Consider the following 21386-nt stretch of genomic DNA (forward strand, 5'->3'; position numbering starts at 1 on the left):
GACATCACTGCAGCTGCACACTGGGAATTCCCATGAAAGAATTCTGCAATCCATTGCACGTCAAGAGAGGTGAAGTTCTCACTACAGAGATCGCTATATTTCTCAGTGGGAACTTCTTCAAGATCAACCTCGAATGCCTTTGCTTCACTACTGATTGCAAAATCCAGGTCATAATCAAGGCTAATACTCCAATGGGGCACTGAGGGAGTGCTGCACTGACAACGGTGCTATACTTCAGATGAAATGTTAAACTGAGGCCCTGTCTGCCACGCCAGATGGATGTAAAAGATCCCATGGTACTGTTTCAAAGAGGAGGAGCAGAGTTTGTCCAGTGTGCTTGGCCAATATTTATCCCTCAATCAATACCATTAAAAACAGGTTATCTGGTCAAATATCTTGTTACTGTTTGTGGGACCTTGCTGTGTGTAAATTGACTGCTGCATTTGCATAACATGTCAAAAGTAATTCTGTGAAGTGTTTTAGGACATCTTGAGGATGTGAAAGGTGTTATATAAACGTAGGGTCTTTCTCTCTTATAAACAAGACACTCAGCTTTCCCAGGAGGAGTGGCATGTGACCCGCATGTAATTATGGAAGTATTTTGGCACAAAATATATAAATAGATCACTGGAAAAAGTAAATGTGCAATGTGCTGACAAGAGAAAACAAAATAACTCCAAGTTTAGCCCATTACTAAGGCAGAAAGGAAAATAAACGGCCCACGTTTCTTTTGAAATACCTATTAGTTATTGCAGGCTCTCTCTGCCTCATGTACTTCACACGGTTTAACATTCGTGGGGTGAGTGAGTGCATTCTGCACTGTGTCAATAAGAGCCCTACTTCGCCTGCCAGTTGGAGTTAGTGCAGTAACCTCACCTGACAAGACCCTGAAGCTTGTTAAACCAGATGCTTCTGCTCTGCTACAAAAATGTTTGGCAAAAAAATTGAACAGGAGCCAACAGAAAAAAATAAAATAATTTTCATAATTATTCTTAGAACTAACTATGTTTGAAAAAGGGGCCCACACTGTTGCTCTGCCTCTTCCGTGTTTATTTTGCAGCTCTCTCTCCTCCTCCTCCTCTCCCGATGGTGCTTGCTTGGGCTGGGATACAGTTCATGGGCACTGGACAATTTTTGATGGCCTGCCCTAGTAGCTATTCTCTACGCTTGAGCCTGCACCCTGAGTATTATCAGGCTATTTGACTGCAGGAGGATTCACAGCAGAACCCAATCCTATTCTTTGAAGCAGTGGGCACATGTTATAGTTATCGGAAAAGGAAACATGCACCTGCTTTTCTACCCTATGCCTATTCTAAGGAAAGTTGATGATAATTATAGCACACTCACAGGTGGCCACAAAGAATTGGGCCAACTCCGAACAGAAAATAACTCAAAACTGCCACTCTGCTCTTCTGTGTGTTTATCTACTAAACCAACATGGAACCCACTCCAAAGAATTTACCTTTTGCAACGTCCTAACGCTCCAAAGCACTTTTACAGTCAATTAAGTACTTTTGAAGTGGAGCTGGGAAAATTCTGCCCAGATTTGCTGGATCACAAGTTCAGTGACATAAACACCACGCTGTTGTACTCCAACCCCTGCGTTCAATCAACTACTTTTTAACTCTAATTGCCACTGTTAGGCTGCCAAACCTGACAGCTTATTTCAACATAGTGAGATCTCATAAGGAGCGAATGAAATGAATAACCAATTAATCAGATCTGCTGGTGTTAATTAAGGGAGGAGTGCTGACCAAGTCATTGGGAGAACCTTCCTGTTCTTCTTTGAATAGTGCCAATGGACAGCTGGAGACTTTGGGTTTAGTATTTCATTAATAATGCAGCACCTTCTTGACACTGCAACCAAGGATCAGTCTTGATTATGTGTTCTAGCCCTGGAGTTAAGCTGAATGAAGACCTGGCTTAATCAATGAATTGATAAATACGTGGATGAATAGACCAATAAATCAGTTGGATATATGGATCGATCAATTGATATATAGATCAATGCATGGACAGTTAGATTAATTGTGCCTTCCAGTTAAAGGGACTACAATATCAGATTTCTCTCTTGGGCCCTTGTGAAGCAGTTTACTAGAATATCTATGGAGACCAACAAAACAAACTTTTGACATGTAAAATTCAATGAGCATTTGTAATTTTGAATTATCTTAGTCAAATATGTATTTTTTAATTAAAAGCATTTATTTAGTTATAAAGGATGCCATTAAGTTATGGCAACTCAGAAAGCACAGCCTGAGGCAATCATACCCAAAAGTTATTTGTTATATTGGCAGGGAGGATTTTTTAAAAAAGCATATGTAGTTTGGCAAAAAGAAAATATTATAAAATTCTTCCTGTGAGACCGCTTTGTCCTGCAGTATTCGCTTATCCAGTTTCAGCATTGTGTCAATCCTTTCGCATTCAGATGGAGAAACATCCCTGCAGCCATTTTATAAGGATCCTCCCAGACAGTAAGTGTGCAGGCTGGCTCCCTGAGTTTACTGGCTCCCATGGCTGAAATCCACTCCCATACCCTGATGGAAAACTTGTGGAGCCCCATTAATGGTGTATGGGGATGAAGAAACAGAGGAATAGGTATAGGTCCTGCAGCCCCTCGAGCCTGATCTGCCATTCCGTTAGATCGTGGCTGACCTGTGCCACAACTTCATTTACCCGCTTTTGTTCTGTATCCCTTGGTACTCATATGCAACAAAAATCTATTGATCCCAGTCTTAAAAACTCCAATTCACCCCCAGAATTCATCGTCCTTTGATGGAGCATTCCAGATCATGAGTAGCCTTTGTGTGACAAAGTGTTGATCTCCCTCTGGTTACTCTCTGAATGGTCTCGCTCTAATTTTAGAATTATACCCCCTTGTTCTTGATACACCCACCAGACAGACAGTTTCTCTTTGTTTGCAAGGCTTTGTTATTTTAAGCATCTTCATGATGCCTAGGGTTATTAACTCCGGTTGGACCTTTTCCTTGAGGTTTCATCACATGATCACCAATCGCCAACCATCCCGCCCAGACAAATAGTACTTGATCCTATTCCAATATTTTTATAATTAAGGGATGAAATCATTCAGAGAAAATTAAGGGATCAAACAATTTTTTTCATGCCAATATGATTTTTTCTCCTTGGTTGCTCACAGCAGTGTCCTGTAGTTTAGACTTTACTTTGTGCCAATCGTATGCCAGAACTCTGTCCAAATCAGAAAGCTTTTATTGACTGCTGTAAGCCATGACATAAGCTACATGTGTCTGTCAGGTAGTTAATTAGACATTCTTTAATAAGTATTGCTATACCATAAAGAAGAAGGAACTTCTGTTATAAGAGCCAATGCCATTTTTGAAAAAAAAAAGAATATATTCATAGTTACAATCACGAATGGGCCTTATTTTTGCTCAGTTCTCATATTTATCAATCTGGCCTTCCTCAGATGCTACTGGCACTGTTTTGAAGGAATTCATGAAGGACTAATGGTTAGATGGCTCCGTCGGTATGATTAATGGCCTTCTACTTACATGCAACTTTTCGACTGTTGGCCTTAGACCTATTGGTGGTTTAGCACTTGATATCAATTATATACATTGTCATCACCTAGTCAATACCTGTTCTCAGTCATGCAAAGATTGAGTTCAATGTTAAGGGTCTGCTGCTTGTGGCTGATTGATCCTATTCAAAGTGAACCAACTTTGCTTAAGTTTCATGGAGCAGCTTGTGTTTGAATGGAATATAGAGAAAGAAAGAAAGAACTATCTTGAATTTATGTAGCATCTTTCACAACCCCGGGACACCCCAAAACACTTTACAGCCAAAGGAGCCCCACTTTTGAAGTGCACTCACTGTTGTAATTTGGAGATTGTGGCACACTTTTGTACAAAGCAAGGTGCCACACACAGCAATGGGATAATGGGCCAGAATGTACCATAGCGAAGCATCCTATGCAGTGGGGGAAAAAGAGCAACTGGGAGCTGAATGAAGAGGGCAACTAACAGGATATCAATAAGAAGGAATGAAACCGGACGGACTACCCAGCATTGACCTAGGCACCAGAAACCACAATGGCAAACCCAGCCCTGTTGACTCTGCAAAGTCCTCCTTACTAACATCTGGGGGCTAGTGCCAAAATTGGGAGAGCTGTCTCACAGACTAGTTAAGCAACAGCCTGACATAATCATACTCACAGAATCATACCTTACAGATAATGCCCCAGACACCACCGTCACCATCCCTGAGTATGCCCTGTCCCACCGGCAAGACAGATCCAGCAGAGGTGGCGGCACAGTGGTATACAGTCTGGAGGGAGTTGCCCTGGGAGTCCTCAACATTGACTCTGGACCCCATGAATTCTCATGGCATCAGGTCAAACATGGGCAAGGTAACCTCCTGCTGATTACCACATACTGCCTTCCCTCAGCTGATGAATCAGTGCTCCTCCATGTTGAACACCACTTGGAGAAAGCACTGAGGTTGGCAAGGGCACAGAATGTACTCTGGCTGGGGGACTTCAATGTCCATCACCAAAAGTGGCTCGGTAGCACCACTACTGACTGGGCTGGCTGAGTCCTAAAGGGCATAGCTGCTAGACTGGGCCTGCGGCAGGTAGTGAGGGAACCAACAAGAAGGAAAAACATACTTGACCTCATCCCATCAACCTGCCTGCCACAAATGCATCTGCCCATGACAGTATTGGTAGGAGTGACCACTGCACAGTCCTTGTGGAGATAAGAAGTCCCATCTTCACATTGAGGATACCCTCCATCGTGTTATGTGGCACTACCATTATGCGAAAAGGGATAGATTTTGAACAGCTCTAACAACTCAAGACTGGGCATCCATGAGGCTCTGTGGGCCAACAGCAGCAGTAAAATTATACTCAAACACAACCTGTAACCTAATGGCCCGGCATATACTCCACTCTACCATTACCATCAAGCCAGGGATCAGCCCTGGTTCAATGAAGAGTGCAGGAAGGCATGCCGGGAGCAGTACCAGGCATAACTAAAAATGAGGTGTTAACCTGGTGAAGCTACAATACAGGACTACTTGTGTGCCAAACAGTATAAGTAGCAAGTGATACACAGAGCAAAGCAATTCCACAACCAACGGATCAGATCTAAGCTCTGCAGTTCTGCCACATCCAGTCATGAATGGTGGACAATTAAATAATTCACTGGGTGAGGAGCCTCCACAAATATCCACATCCTCAATGACGGGGAAGCCCAGCACATCAGTGCAAAAGATAAAGCTGAAGCATTTGCAAGAATCTTCAACCCGAAGTGCCGAGTGCATGATCCTCCGGAGGTCCCCAGCATCACAGATACCAGTCTTCAGCCAATTCGATTCACTCCACGTGATATCAAGAAACAACTGAAGGCACTGGACAGTGCAAAATCAAGGGGCCCTGACAATATTTCAGCAATAGTACTGAAGACTTGTGCTCCAGAACTTGCCGTGCCCCTAGCCAAGCTGCTCCAGTACATCTACAACACTGGCATCTACCCAGCAATGTGGAAAATTGCCCAGGTGTGTTCTGTACACAAAAAGCAGGACAGATCCAACCTGGGGCAATTACCATCCCATCAGCCTACTTTCGTTTATCAGTAAAGTGATGGAAGGGGTGGTCAACAGTGCTATCAAGCGACACCTCCTTAGCAATAACCTGCTCACTGCTCAGTTTGGGTTCCGCGAGGGTCACTCAGCTCCTGACCTTATTACAGCCTTGGTTCAAACTTGGACAAAAGAGCTGAACTGCTGAGGTGAGGTGAGAGTTACTGCCCTTGACAACAAGGCAGCATTTGGCCAAGTGTGACATCAAGGGGCCCTTGCAAAACTGGAGTCAATGGGAATCAGGGGAAAACACTCTATTGTGTGCACATACTGAGCACACAGGAAGAAGGTTGTGGTTGTCGGAGGTCAATCATCTCGGTTCCAGGACATCATTGCAGGGTAGTGTCTTAGGCCCAACCATCTTCAGCTGCTTCATCAATGACCGTCCTTCCATCATAAGATCAGAAGTGGAGATGTTCGCAGATGATTGCACAATGTTCAGCACCATTCGCGACTCCCTTGATGTTCAATGGCATTAGCATCACTCAATCCCCCAGTATCAACATCCTAGAGGTTACTATTGACCAGAAACTGAACTGGACTAGCCATATAAATACTGTGACTATAAGGGCTATAAAGCCTCTGACCTGGAGGCTAGGAATCCTGTGGCGAGTAACTCATCTCCTGACTCCCCAAAGCCTGTCTACCATCTACAAGGCACAAGTCAGGAGTGTGATGGAATACTCCCCACTTGCCTGGATGAGTGCAGTTCCCACAACACTCAAGAAGCTTGACACCATCCAGGACAAAGCAACCCACTTGATTGTCACTCCATCCGCAAACATTCACTCTCTCCACCACTGAAGAACTGTAGCAGCAGTGTATGCCTTCTACAAGATGCACTGCAGCAATTGACCAAGGCTCCTTGAACAGCACCTTCCAAACCCATGACCACTACCATCTAGAAATACAAAGGCAGCAGATGCTTGGGAACAAACCACTGCAAATTCCTATCCAGGCCACACACCATCCTGACTTGGAAATATATCGCTGTTCCTTCACTGTTGCTGGATCAAAATCCTGGAACTCCCTCCCTAACAGCACTGTGGGTGTACCTACACCACAAGGACTGCAGCAATTCAAGAAGGCAGCTCACCACCACCTTCTCAAGGGAAATTAGGGATGAGCAATAAATGCTGGCCTAACCAATGATGTCCACATCCCATGAATGAATAAAAATAAAATCTCCTTCCCCAATGAGATTTAAGCATTGGGAAATAAACATAGGAAAGAGTAGAGGAGGGTGAATTAAAGGGGTTGATTTCAATGTGAAATCAGGTAGAGAAAGAGAAATATTGGATAATGAGAGCGAGAACGACATAGGAAAAGTAAGAAAAATATGTAAACATTTATAATTTGGCGCTTGTAAAATCTCACCAAAAGAATTCTAAACCTGATGCAAGGAGACTCCACATTTGTAATAGTTAATTTTTGCTGTCAGAGAGGTTGATTAGTTATTATTTATCATGTTGCTAAAAGGGTGCTTGCGTTTGTCATGACAAGAGTTAACATTCGAGTTTAACAGATGGTTGAAGAGAAAATTCAGTAAATCCCTAATACAGATTGGGAGGCTAAAGGTGAATACTGTTTTCACAAAACTAGTGGTGGAGTGCCACAATGCAATCAGCAACCTTTGGATATTCATCTTTAACTGTGCAGTTACTTGTCACCTCACAATGCTGTTCAATTTAGTCATAAACGTTGACAAGCGTCATTAACTTCACCATCATTTTGACAAGCAAGTTGTGGCCTTCTGTTTTAATGATGTTAGGTGAGGGATGAATATTGCCCAGGACCCTAGAGAGAACTCCACTCTTCTTTTTCAAATGGAGCTATTGGATCTTTTAATGTCTACTTGAGAGGGCAGACTGGCCTTGGTTTAATGTCTCCTCTGCAAGAGGGCACCTCCAACAGCCCAGCAGCTCCTCAGCACAGCTCCTAACCTCTGCAGTGGAACTTGAACCCAGGAGCTTCTGACTCGAGATGTAAATGCACTACCTAGGCTGACACCTGAGGGATAGTTCTGGGTTGATTCTGACCAAATTCATTTGATGCTGGTAATCACTTTCATCCTATGGGTCTTGGCTGGATTAAGCCCAAAATGTACATTGAATTAGACATCAGCATTTCACAGAGATAATCTCTCCCTCCTGTTACCTTCTCTCTTCCTCGGAAGTTCAAACTTCCGACGGGCAATTACCCTGCACTGGGAGCCTTCCAAAATTTCAATTTGAATCAGAGATTTTGGATGATTCCGAATCTCATAGCAGAATAGTTACTCAGGAAATGTTAGAAGAATTAAAACCACTTCTAGTTTCTGGGTAACTAGAGTGCTAATCCCCACTGGACAACTCAACTACCTGCCTGACTACCCCCCACACCTCTGACTACCCCCACCTCCCCGACTACCCTCCTGGCCTCCTGACTATCCCCCCACTCCTTGACTACCCTCACATCCCTGATGACCCTCCCACATTCAAGAACCCCTACCCCCCTGACTACCCTCCTGACACTCTCAACTACCCTCAACTACTCTCTCCACCCATTGGCTACCTTCCCAACACTGACTATCCCCCCACCCGACAGACCATCCGACCTCCGATCTATCGTAACCCCCTGTCGCATTTTACCATCCCTGACTCACCGTTCGACCCCTCCGACTCATTCTACCCCTTTCCTCTGACATATCGTACCCCTCTTCCACCAACCCATCCTCCTGCCCTCGCCACCTGCTGACCAATTCCCCCAACCCATCCTACCCCTCTCTGACCCATCCTACCTCTCTCCCCATTGACCCATCCTACCCCCCTCCTCCGACACATCCTACCACCTCCCCCCCACAACCACACCCCCACCAACCCATCCTACGCCCCTCCCCACCCCCTGACCCATTTCCCACAACCCAACCCACCCACCCTCCGACCCATCTTACACATCCTACACCCCCGGCCCCCCACCCCCTCTTCCTACCCATTAACCTTATACACTAACGTTCTCCCCGACTTCTGAGAGTGGCTTGGACCTTTAAACTTACTGCTTTACAGCAGCTAATGCCGTATATAGGGGGCATTTCATCACTTCCCCCGATGTTGCTGATATGCACTGGAAAGAGCCCGGAGCTGCTGTACTGCACATTTTTCACTAGGCCTGAGTCAGAAGTCGGGTGAGAAATGTGAGCTCCAGACCTGGGTAAGTAAAAATGAGCAGAGTGACAATCCAACTGTGATTGCCACTCCACGGAAGCTCTGGCCCTATTGTAAAATTAATTTAAATGACTGCTAGTAGCAAATGGCTGCGGAGAAGACCAGAGGGAACCATACACTCTGACTCCAATGCTGAGTACAATTACGCTGAATATCAAAACCTGAGGGTGTGAATGGCTGCTTTTCTATTTTAGTTTAAATTGAGGACCTCAATTCTTCCTGTAATGCAATTTGTGTAAATAATAAATAAATCAGTAATTCAAAATGTGGAATGAATTTAAAGATAATTGATAAAATCTAATTATAATTTCTACCAGCAGAAAATATCTAGTTATCATTTCTTATTGAATTCTCTCCGAAGTAATTAATAGCACTGCATAAGTATATCTTAATCATTCGTTCTTCATCATTAAATAGCAACATGGAGTACACCAACCTTAAGCAGCTTTTAGCAAATATATACCAGAAGCTGTATAACAGCCTTCTGAATCTTAGGCTGCACCCTGATTTCAATGAATAATCTCAACAGGATTTTAATGTTTGTAAACAGCTTTTACTCTCATAGTTTCTTTCATCATCCACACCTTATGCTCACTTCATTCTCGTGTTTAATTTCCATACCTTTCACTATGAACACATTTGTCTCGTTTAGAATGAATTCTCCCACAATATGATGCTGCTAATTTTCAATGCTCCATCTTTCTCCAAATAGAGTAGTGCTGCTGAAGGGAATAACTTTTTCTTTTGACAACTTCAGTGGAGCTCCTTTGCCTTGGGTCCTATAGGATAGGATAGTGCAGCACAGAAGAAGGCAATTCAGCCCATTGAACCTGCACCAGTTCTCACTCACTTTTCCAGAACCACTTTATCCAATTCAAAGTCGCAGGGAGCCAGAGCCTATCCCAACAGGCAATGGGCATGCTAGGCAGGGTACACCCAGGATAGGATGCCAGTCCATCACAGGGCACACACACACACACATACATACTCTCTCTCTTCTAAGGTACAATTTACCATAGCCACTCCACCTGACCAGCACATCTTTGAACAGTGGGTGGAAACTGGAGCACCCAACAGAAACCCATGCCTCCATGGGGAGAACATGCAAACTCCATCCAGACAGACACCCGAGGTCAGAATTGAACCTGGATCCCTGAGGCACACCCTGCCCACCCACTCTTTCCCTATTTTTTTCTCCAAGTAATTATCCAATTTCCTTTTGAACACTAATTTGAATCTGTATCCACCATAATATCAGGGAGGGAGTACATTCCGAACCTTAACCACTCTTTGTGTAAATGTTTTTCCTTGTGTTGCCCCTGCTTCTTTTAACAATCAACCTAAATGAAGTTAAATCTGGCCATCTGATTATCGATCCTTCAGCCATTGGAAACAGTTTCTGTTTATTCTATATAAACCCTTCATAATTTTATATACCTCCATCAAATCCCTTCAGGTGTCCTGGCTCTAAGGAGAACAATCCCAGGTTCTCTGTGATCCTTTAACCCAGAAGCCATTCTAGTAAATCTCGTCTGAACCCTTGACAAAGCCTTCACATCCTTCAGGTGCCCAGAATTGGGAACCATAGTCATAGTGGAGTCAGACTGTTTTGTATAGGTTTAGCAAACCTACTTGTCTTGTATTCCATGCCTCTATTTATAAAGCCCATTGAAAGCTTAGGTTTCAATATGATACACTTTACAACCACAGGTTTATCAGACAATTACACACAATTTGATCATTCAAATGATGCAACCAGTTCCACTTCTTTGAACCTGGCCCAATGCAACATCCAGACAGTAACATCCAAAAGACTTGAACCTCACAAGCACCGCAAACAACAATCCTAAGTACAAATGGGAATATCTTGAACTTACAGTAATATTTTTCATTGGTGCATGACTCCTGGTTTCACTTCCAAGTTTAAAAATGGCAAAACCTTCCAGTAAATTAGCGCCAACCAATTCACCTGCAATAATGTGCGATATTTATCCACACAAGTGGCTTTGTTAACAGAAGAATTACAATTTGCTTTGAGTGATAAGTATTTTCTCATTTTAAGTTGAAACTAACCACACTTACAAATGCCCAGCATAAAAGTGTTGTAGTTGCTGGACATCTGAAATATAAGCAGAAAATGCTTTAAATACTCAGCAGGCCAGGCAGCATCTGTAGACCTCTGGTACTCTCTGTACGGATGCTGCCAGACATGCTGAGCATTTCCAACACTTCCCATTTCTATTGGAGCAAAAATAACCCTTTTCGCCAGCCCCCCCAAAAAACAATCCAACTTCTTGTGAGCCTCTCAGTCGCTTTCAGCAAGAACCCCGGCAGCAGTTGCCTGAGATCCAGCTTTGTACAACATTAAACCTGAATTTCAAAAAGAAAAGTTAAGGTATGAAGAAAACATAGGCCAGGATTTTCCAGCCCTGCCAGCCGGCGGGATTTACTGGTGCCGCCAAAGTCAGTGGATTTTTGGCTGCAGCGGGGAAGCACAGCCAGAAAATCCCAGCCATAAACAACTTGCTGAGCAAGAAAAGTCAATGTCAAAGCAATAAATAGAGAATTTTAAAAAAGCAATTAATAAAAATGACTGTTAAGAACTGCCAAGCAGCCAAAGTCTTTTTTACCTTTTGGCTTAAGAAGCAGAGAAAGAGATAGAGAATAACCTTCAAGTCCTGGTCACGAGGGAAGGGGGAGGGGACCGGGTCCGAGTTCAGGAGTTGAGTTTAACTAGCACTGACCTTCCGTTCACCTTGGCTGTGGCTCAGTTCATAGCACCCTCGCCTTTGAATCAGAGGGTTGTGGGTTCATGTCCCACTCCTGGAAACCAAGAACTGTGATTGTACTCGAAAGAGTTGCAATCTGTGACTGTTGATAACTCGAAAGAGTTTCGGTAGCGCACATTCCAAGCTGGATTTGGTGGAATTCATATGAAAGTGAGGGTTAAAAGCAGGTTGCCTTTCAGCCTTCCTCTTCTCCTAACCCTGCATATGGATAGGTTTTTGGAAGAGCGGAGGAGAATGACAGTTTGTGGTGTGTGTGTGAGTGAGACCATGCCGTCTGTGTTTGTGTGTGTCTTGCAGGGATCATTCACCCGTTCACTCACTCACTCACTAAGGGTCATGTCGTGAAACCTTCAGGAATTAATCTAAATAGAGTTGGTAACCCTAGATGTTAACCATGGCAATATGAAGCAAGGAATCAACTGGCTTTCTGGAAGCTCGTTGCAATCTTTGTGAATGAAACTACTACTCTGGCCAATTCTGATTTGCTGACAAAGTCTATTTCAAATAACAAACAGAGTCTATTTCAAACAAAAGGCAGCAGAGTTTGGATGACCTCAAGCTTATGGAGGCTGGAACATGGGAGGCCAGCCAGGAATGCAGTGCAGTAGTCAAGTCTAGAGGTAACAAAGGTGTGGACCAGGGTTTCAACAGCTGATGAATTGAGGTAAGGATGGAGTCGGGCTATATTAGGAATGTGGAAATAAGCAGTCTTAGTGATGGAAAGGTCAGAGAACCACAAGAACCACAAGGGTTCTGTTGAAGGGTCGTGAGGACTCGAAACGTCGACTCTTTTCTTCTCCACCGATGCTGCCAGACCTGCTGAGTTTTTCCAGGTAATTCTGTTTTTGTTTTGGATTTCCAGCATCCGCAGTAGTTTTTTGTTTTTATCTTAATCAAATACAATTCCCAAGACAAAAGCACCATCACTAAATATTCCTTCAAAAATGGAATGTTTTTTCCAACAACAGGGTTCAATGTCAATGCAGGAATTTCAAAATCTATGAATGGTGTACGTATTTGTCCTGGGGTTGCTCTCTATCCTGTGCCAGAACATAGGAAAGCATTGAATCAGCAAGGCCATTCAGCCCTTTGAGCCCATTCAACTGGTTTTTGTATAAGGATGTAAGTATGATAGGGATAAAGATTTGCGGGGGGTGGGGAGATTTAGAGTAAAGGGTTAGCATCAGAAACATCCATGATGCTGATGTAATAATGATGTCAGATCACACGATTGAGAAATAAGAGAGATCTGGAAGGAGGAGAAGCTCCAACCTCGTGTAGAGGTCCAAATATGTAAATACTTGCTGTAAATAAAGAATAATGGTTTTGAGAAACTACAGACAGGAGCAGTCTACTTTGAGAGAATGGACAATTCACAAAACCCTTGTCTAGATCCCAACCACGCAATAAAACAGTTTTGAAGATGGTTTTAAAGTTTCTTGCATTGGAGTGTCTCCATTTCTGATTTACAAGCTGACTAAGTGCACCACTCTTGTACTTACTGCCTGAGGTCTCCATAATACAGCCAAGAATCCGCCTCCATACAACAGACCAGCGTTTTGCAATCAAGCTATCTCTGTACCATAGGACACTTGTTACTTGTAGCCAAAGTGACCTGTTATCATGCAGATCAGCACCGAGACTGTCAGCTTCACTGGCTCCAGGATTGTTTACATCCAAACTTGTAGAAAGTTGAGCAGCATCTCATCCTCAAAACAACTTGCACTGATGTCCCACATCTGACATGTGGGAAGTCTCAACACCGTATCTGCAGAAGTTTGCAGCATTCATCAACAGTGACCACAAACCTGCATTTATATAGCACCTAAATTTGGAAAAATGTTCCGAGGTGCTTCAGAGATATAAAATCGATGTCAAACCAAAGAAGGTGATGTTTGGAGGGGAGTGGGGGAAAAAGGTTGGTCAAAGAGGTGGGTATACAGGAGGGCCTTAAATGTGGAGAAAGGGGTGGATGGGCAGAGAGGTTTAAGAGGGAATTCTAGAGCTTAGGTCTAGAAGGCTGAAAGGACAGTTCAGGGAGGCTCAGAGGATTGGAGAAATGCAGAGCTCTCAGAGGGTTTCAATAAAGTTACACATTCGTCACAAGACTTTGCACTATGCCAAATCACTTTGCCCTAGTTCTGCAGTCTTTTCAAGAACCAAGTTATTGGACGATAGAACATCAGCTATCCAGCTTAACAGGGGAATCTTACACCTCCCAACTATTGTGTCTTATACACTTTATTATTTTAATGTTATTGTTAGGATACTGTATAAATAAAGGGAGGGCTCATATCGCAAGATATTATGATCTCAGATTTTTTGTTTGTGAGGCTGGTGTTGTAAAGGTGTAATAAAATAGCATTTTTTTTGTTTCTAGAAGTGAGAAAGTGATAAATCACCTTATGGGATCATGTACCTTTAATGCCTGTCAAAGTCATGAATGCTGTAGCACCTCCTGAATGGTTATTTGTTATTGGCCTGAATGAGAAACAAGGCCGATTATAAATGCTCTCTGCATTTAAAGGTGTCTTACCTTGATTTGCCCCAATTGCTTAGCAGGAAAATTCTGTGAGCAGCTGAATTATGCAAAGCAGGAAGATCCCAGTCTAATTGATTCGCAGCTCTGGTAGTGGAATGGGACTACAATTGGCCTTACATAGATACATAGAAAAAAGGAGCAGGAGTAGGCCATTCGGCCCTTCGAGCCTGCTCTGCCATTCATCATGGTCATGGCTGATCATCCAACTCAATAGCCTGCTCCCGCTTTCTCCCCATATTCTTTGATCCCTTTCACCCCAAGAGCTATATCTAACTCCTTCTTGAAAACATACAATGTTTTGGCCTCAACTACTTTCTGTGGTAGCAAATTCCACAGGCTCACCACTCTCTGGGTGAAGAAATTTCTCCTCATCTCAGTCCGAAATGGTCTACCCGTATCCTCAGACTGTGGCCCCTGGTTCTGGACTCCCCCACCATCGGGAACATCCTTCCTGCATCTACCCTGTCTAGTCCTGTTAGAATGTTATAGATTTCTATGGATCCCCCCTCATTCTATAAACCTAACCGACTCAATCTCTCCTCATATGTCAGTCCCGCCATCCCAGGAATCAGTCAGGTAAACCTTTGCTGCGCTCCCTCTATAGCAAGAACATCCTCTCTCCGATAAGGAGACCAAAACTGTACACAATATTCCAGGTGTAGTCTCACCAAGGCCCTGTATAATTGCAGCAAGACATCCCTGTTCCTGTACTCGAATCCTCTGGCTATGAAGGCCAACATACCATTTTCCTTCTTTACCGCCTGCTGCACCTGCATGCTTACCTTCAGTGACTGGTGTACAAGAACACCCAGGTCTCATTGCACATTCCCCTCTCAATTTATAGCCATTCAGATAATAATCTGCCTTCTTGTTTTTGCTACCAAAGTGGATAACCTCACATTTATCCACATTATACTGCATCTGCCATGCATTTGCCTACTCACTCAGCTTGTCCAAATCACACTGAAGCATCTCTGCATCCTCCTCACAGCTCACCCTCCCTCCCAGCTTTGTGTCATCTGTAAATTTGGAGATAATACATTTAGTTCCCTCATCTAAATCATTAAGATATATCGTGAATAACTGGGGTCCCAGCACTGAACCCCACTAGTCACTGCCTGCCATTTGGAAAAAGACTCGTTTATTCCTACTCTTCGTTTCATGTCTGCCAACCAGTTTTCTATCTATCTCAATACACTACCCCCAATCCCATGCACTTTAATTTTACACACTAATCTCTTATGTGGGACTTTGTCGAAAGCCTTCTGAAAGTCCAAATAAACCATATCCACTGGCTCCCCCTCATCAACTCTACTAGTTACACCCTCGGAAAATTCCAGTAGATTTGTCAAGCATGATTTCCCTTTCGTAAATCCATGCTGACTCTGTCCGATTCTGCTACTGTTTTCCAAGTGCTCAGATATTAAATCTTTTATAATGGACTCTAGAATTTTCCCCACTACTGACGTCAGGCTGACTGGTCTATAATTCCTTGTTTTCTCTCTACCTCCCTTTTCCCAACACCATTTCGCTACTAACACTGATTTCTTTCAGTTCCTCCCTCTCACTAAACCCTGTGTTCCCCAACATTTCTGGTATGTTATTTGTGTCCTCCTTTGTGAAGACAGAACCAAAGTATGTATTTAGTTGGTCAGCCATTTATTTGTTCCCCATTATAAATTCCTCTGTTTCTGACTGTAAGGGACCTACATTTGTCTTCAACAATCTTTTTCTCTTCACATACCTATAGAAACTTTTACAGTCAGTTTTTATGTTCCCCACAAGCTTAGTCTCATACTCTATTTTCCCTTTCTTAAGTTCAGTTCATTTCCCTTGGTCCTCCTTTGCTGAATTCTAAACTGCTCCCAATCCTCAGGTCTGCTGTTTTTTTTAGCCAATTTGTATGCCTCTTCCTTGGATCTAATACTATCTCTAATTTCCCTTGGATCTAATACTATCTCTAATTTCCCTTGTAAGCCATGGTTTGGCCACCTTTCCTGTTTTACTTTTGCGCCAGACAGGAATAAACAATTGTTGCAGTTCACCCATGCGCTCTTTGAATGTTTACCTTTGCCTATCCACCGTCATCCCTTTAAGTAACGAATCCCAGTCCATCATAGCCAACTCACGCCTCATACCATCGTAGTTTCCATTATTAAGATTCAGGACCCTAGTCTCAGAATCAACTGTGTCACTCTCCATCTTGATGAAGAATTCTATCATATTATGGTCCCTCATCCCCAAGGGGCCTCGCACCACGTGATTGCCAATTATCCCTTTCTCATTACACAATACCCAGTCTAGGATGGTCTGTTCTCTAGTTGGTTCCTCAATGTATTGGCCTAGAAAAACATCCCGTATACACTCCAGGAATTCCTCCTCTATGGTATTGTTACTAATTTGATTTGCCCAATCTATATGCAGATTAAAGTCACCCATAATTACAGATGTTCCTTTATTGCATGCATCTCTAATTTTCTGCTTAATGTCATTCCCAACATCACCATTACAGTTTGGGGGTCTATATACAACCCCCACTGATGTTTTTTTCCCCTTAGTGTTTCTCAGCTCTACCCATACAGATTCTACATCATCGGAGCTAATATCTTTCCTCACTATTGCGTTAATTTCCTCTTTAACCAGCAATGCAACTCCACTGCCTTTTCCTTTTTATCTGTCCTTCCTAAATACTGAATACCCCTGGATGTTCAGTTCCCGTGCGTGGTCACCCTGCAGCCATGTCTCCATAATCCCGACTATATCATACCTGTTTACATCTGTTTGCGCAGTTAATTCATCCACTTTATTGCGAATGCTCCTCACGTTAAGGCACAAAGCCTTAAGGCATGTATTTTTAACATTACTTGTCCCGTTCCCACTATTTTTCACCGAGGCCCTATTTGATTCTTGCCCTTGATTTCTCTGCCTATCACTTTCCTTATTCCGCTTTCTGCCTTTTGTTCTTGTCCTTGATTCCCCATCCTTTGACTCCATGCATAGGTTCCCATCCTCCTGCCATTTTAGTTTAAGCCCTCCCCAACCACTCTAACAAATATTCCCTTAGGACATCAGTCCCAGTCCTGCCCAGGTGTAACTCGTCCAGTTTGTACTGGTCCCACCTTCCCCAGAACCGGTCCCAATGTCCCAAGAATCTGAAACCCTCCCCTCACACCATCTCTTCAGCCACATATTCATCTGATATATCCTGCTGTTTCTACCCTGACTAGCACGTGGCACTGGCAGTAATCCTGAGACCACTACCTTTGAGGTCCTACTTTTCAACTTACTTCTTAACTCCCTATATTCTGTTTTTAGGACCTCATCCCTTTTTTTACCTATGTCATTTGTACAACGTGTACCATGACCACTGGCTGTTCGCCCTCCCCCTTCAGGATGCCCTGTAGCCGCTCTGAGACATCCTTGACCTTAGCACCAGGGAGGCAGCATACCGTCCTGAAGTCTCATTTGCGGCCACAGAAACACCTATCTATTCCCCTTACAATTGAACCCCCTATAACTATTGCATTCCCACACTTTTTACTCCTCCCCTGTGCAGCAGAGCCAACTATGATGCAACGAATTTGACTGTTGCTGCTTTCCCCTGAGAGGCCATTCCCATCAACAGTATCCAAAGTGGTATATCTGTTTTGCAGGGGAATAGCTACAGGAGATTCCTGCACTGCCTGCCTAGTCCTCTTGCTCTGCCTGGTGGTCACCCATCCCCTTCCTTGCCTGTGGACTCTTAGTCTGTGGTATGACCACCTCTCTATACGTGCTATCCATGATACTCTCCACCTCGCGGATGCTCCACTGTGTCCCCAGCCACTGCTCCAGCTCCGAAACCCGGGCTTCCAGGAGCTGTAGCTGGAGACACTTCCCGCACACATGCTGGTCCCGGGCACTGGAAATGTTCCCGGCTTCCTACATAGAGCAGGAGGAACACACCACAGTTTTGAGCTCTCCTGCCATGACTTACCCTTTAAATTAAATGAAACCTTTTGGAAGATACTTAATATCAAATAATATCAACTACTCTAGGGCCCTTTTTCCCTGCTCCTTGTTGTTACAGAATATAGTCCTTACAAATGATGAACTACAAAATAACACCTTTAAAACCATAAGCAATAAAAGTAGTAAGTGCTTACCCGACCGTACTCACGGTACTCAAAGGATCACCTCGTTCCCTCCTCATTGAACTCCCAAAGCAGCACTCCAGTGCAGACTGTGATGCTGACTGCAGGACATTCTTCCCAGGCTGCTTCACAGTGACATTGACTGCAGGACACCCTTCGCAGACTGCCCTAGAGAAGAGGAAACAGCTAAGGGTTCTTGACCCTGATTATCATGCTGGAAGTATGGCATAAGAACATGATCAAGTACAATTGCGAGGCATTGCATGGTTGAATAGGCATATATTTTAGGCTCACACATGAAGAATAGGTATCGGTGAGATATTAGGGGAAACTAGTGACCATGGAATTGTATTGCAGTGCAGCGAAGTCTGCTCTATTTTGCTATTATTTTGATTTACTATTAAGTATTAATAATTAATATTAAATAATAGCCTTAGCCTGAAATAAATACTCTGTCTTAGTATTATTTCTCTCTCAGTTATAAGCTAGTGTTTTATGATGGTAACCTGGACAATTTCCAGTGTGTGTTTCATCAGTTAAAAAGTTCATTTTTCATCTTGTGACCATCACACCTAAGATTTGATTTGCAGTGGGCATTGACAGGCCCGTGGAAGTGAAGATTTGCACAGGAATAGGTATCTGAAGCCCAACCAAGTTGTGACAAATTTATGTGGAAATGTGAAGGATTACTGGAAGAAAGAAGAAAGAATTTACATTTCTGTTGCACCTTTCTTGACTTCAGGACAACCCACAGTGCTTTACGGCCTAAAACATACTTTGAAGCATAATTACTGTTGTGATGCAAGTAGCCAATTTATGTACAAGGTCCGACAGACAGCAATAAAATAATGACCAGTTTGTATAGTGATGATGTTAGTTGAGGGATGAACATTGGCCAGGATACCAAGAGAACTCCCCTGCTCTTCTTTGAATGGTGCAATGGAATCTTTTATATCCACCTGCGAGGGCAGACAGGGTCTCAGTTTAACATCTTATCCAAAAGATGGCAGCTCCAACAGTGAAGGACTCCCTCAGGACTGCACTGAACCTGGATTATATGCTCAATCTCTGGAGTGGGACCTGAACCCAGAACCTTCTGATTCAGGGTTGTGGAGATTGGCCACTGAGCCATGTGTAGCATTTAGTAATGTATTAATACATGGTAAGGTTTATAAAATGAAAAGTCTATAAATAAAAATTTGCCACATATACAACTAAAACCTTCCGAAAGTAAGTACCTACCTGCCATATTCCAAATAAGAGTCTGTCATCCTATTTTCAATGATGCTGGCACAGCCTCATTTATTGCTCTGAAAAGCCATGGTAAAGGCTGCTGCCTTGAAGTAATGAATGCTTTTATAAATGAATAGCTTGGCAGATCGCTTCAGAGTGTTGGTAATACATGGCAAATTGTTTTTGCATCTTCTTCAGTGCCTTTACAACTCTTCTGTAATATGGAGACCATCGGTGAGCAGGGGACGGGGCCCACTCGCCGATACGTAAAATGATGCGGGACGATGTTGGGCGGAACCCCCGACGTCACCCCGCCCCATTTAAATTTTTAGGAAGGCGGGGGCGCAGCAAAATCAGCTGTGGGCCTGCCAGCCTGTCAATGGCCAATTGAGGCCATTGACAGGATCATTTAAACAAGTAAAAGTTAAGGTTGGCGGGCAGGCCAGGAGCCCCGGCGGCAAATAGAAAAAACATGAAACCTCATCCAGCAGATTCTGTCCCAACTGAACATGTCCCAACTCATGTGACATTGTCACGAGGGGGACATGTAAGGGAATTTTTTTTTTCTATTTTTAATATTTTTCAAAGTCGAAGCGATCTCCCTGAGGCAACACTTAGCCTCAGGGAGATGTGCGCTCTTTCGTGCGCATGCGCAAAAGAGCGCACTCTCGCTTTTAGGGAATCCCCCCCCGTCCGCACAGGAAGTGCATAGCGCATCCCACCGGACTTCACGCTGGGTGGGCCTTAATTGGCTTGCTCATGTAAATGGCAGTGCAGCCCGCTTCTCCGGCGGGGATCGGCTCCACACCCGCCGGAGATTGGGTCGGGCCCGCCCGCCCGACAAGCAGAAAATTCTGCCCAGGATGTCTGTTATACAACTGATGACGAAATGTTTGAGGCTTGGCACCAAAGTTGCTACAAGGTGTGGCCTGAAAATTAGGAATGAAAGTAATGCAATATCCAGGGCTGCAGATTGACACAAGCAGTAGCTAACAAAAGTCAAATCATTACCGAATGGAAGCACCCTGTCCACGGTGCAGTTTGCAGGATGGTGGAAGTGCACTCCGTCATTGAAAGTTGCTTGTTATGTTACCAGCTTATTAGGTCACCAGTTTTCTAGGAGTCTCCAGATAGTAAAGATTGATCTTTAAGACTCTGTTCCAAGCAACTCTGGAGAAAAACCACAGCGGCAATAAAAAAAAATTGTGTTTTATTTCATTTACTTTGAACACTTCTAGTCATTAGTTATAAAAATATTAGAGTTAGGGAAAAGACTATTTGACTGACAATTTCTTTCTCGTTCAATGTGGGCATTGCTGGCTAGGCCTGCATTTATTGTCCATCCCTAGTTGCCCTTGAGAAGGTGGTGGTGAGCTGCCTTCTTGAACCACTGCAGTCCATGTGGTGTAGGTATACCCAGAGTGCTGTTAGGAAGGGAGTTCCAGGATTTTGACCCAGTGACAGTGAAGGAATGACGATATATTTCCAAGTCAGGATGGTGAGTGACTTGGAGGGGAGCTTGCAGGTGGTGGTGTTCCCATGTGGCTGCTGCCCTTGTCTTTCTAAGGGTTAAAAGTTACAGGTTTGGAAGGAACTGTCAAAAGAGCCATGGTGAGTTGTTGCAGTGCATGTGACTGGTATACAATGCAGCCACTGTGCACCAGTGGTGGAGGGAGTGACTGTTTAAAGTGGTGGATGAGGTACCAATTAATTGGGCTACTTTGGCTTGGAGGGTTGAGCTTCTTGAGAGTTGTTGGAGCTTCACTCATCCAGGCAAGTGGAGCGTATTCCATCATACTCCTGACTTGTACCTTGTAGTTGGTGCTCAGGCTTTGGGGGATCAGGAGGTGAGTTACTCCTTGCAGGA

This window comes from Cetorhinus maximus, chromosome 10 (assembly GCF_964194155.1).
Source record: "Cetorhinus maximus chromosome 10, sCetMax3.hap1.1, whole genome shotgun sequence".
In the NCBI taxonomy this organism is placed as follows: domain Eukaryota; kingdom Metazoa; phylum Chordata; class Chondrichthyes; order Lamniformes; family Cetorhinidae; genus Cetorhinus; species Cetorhinus maximus.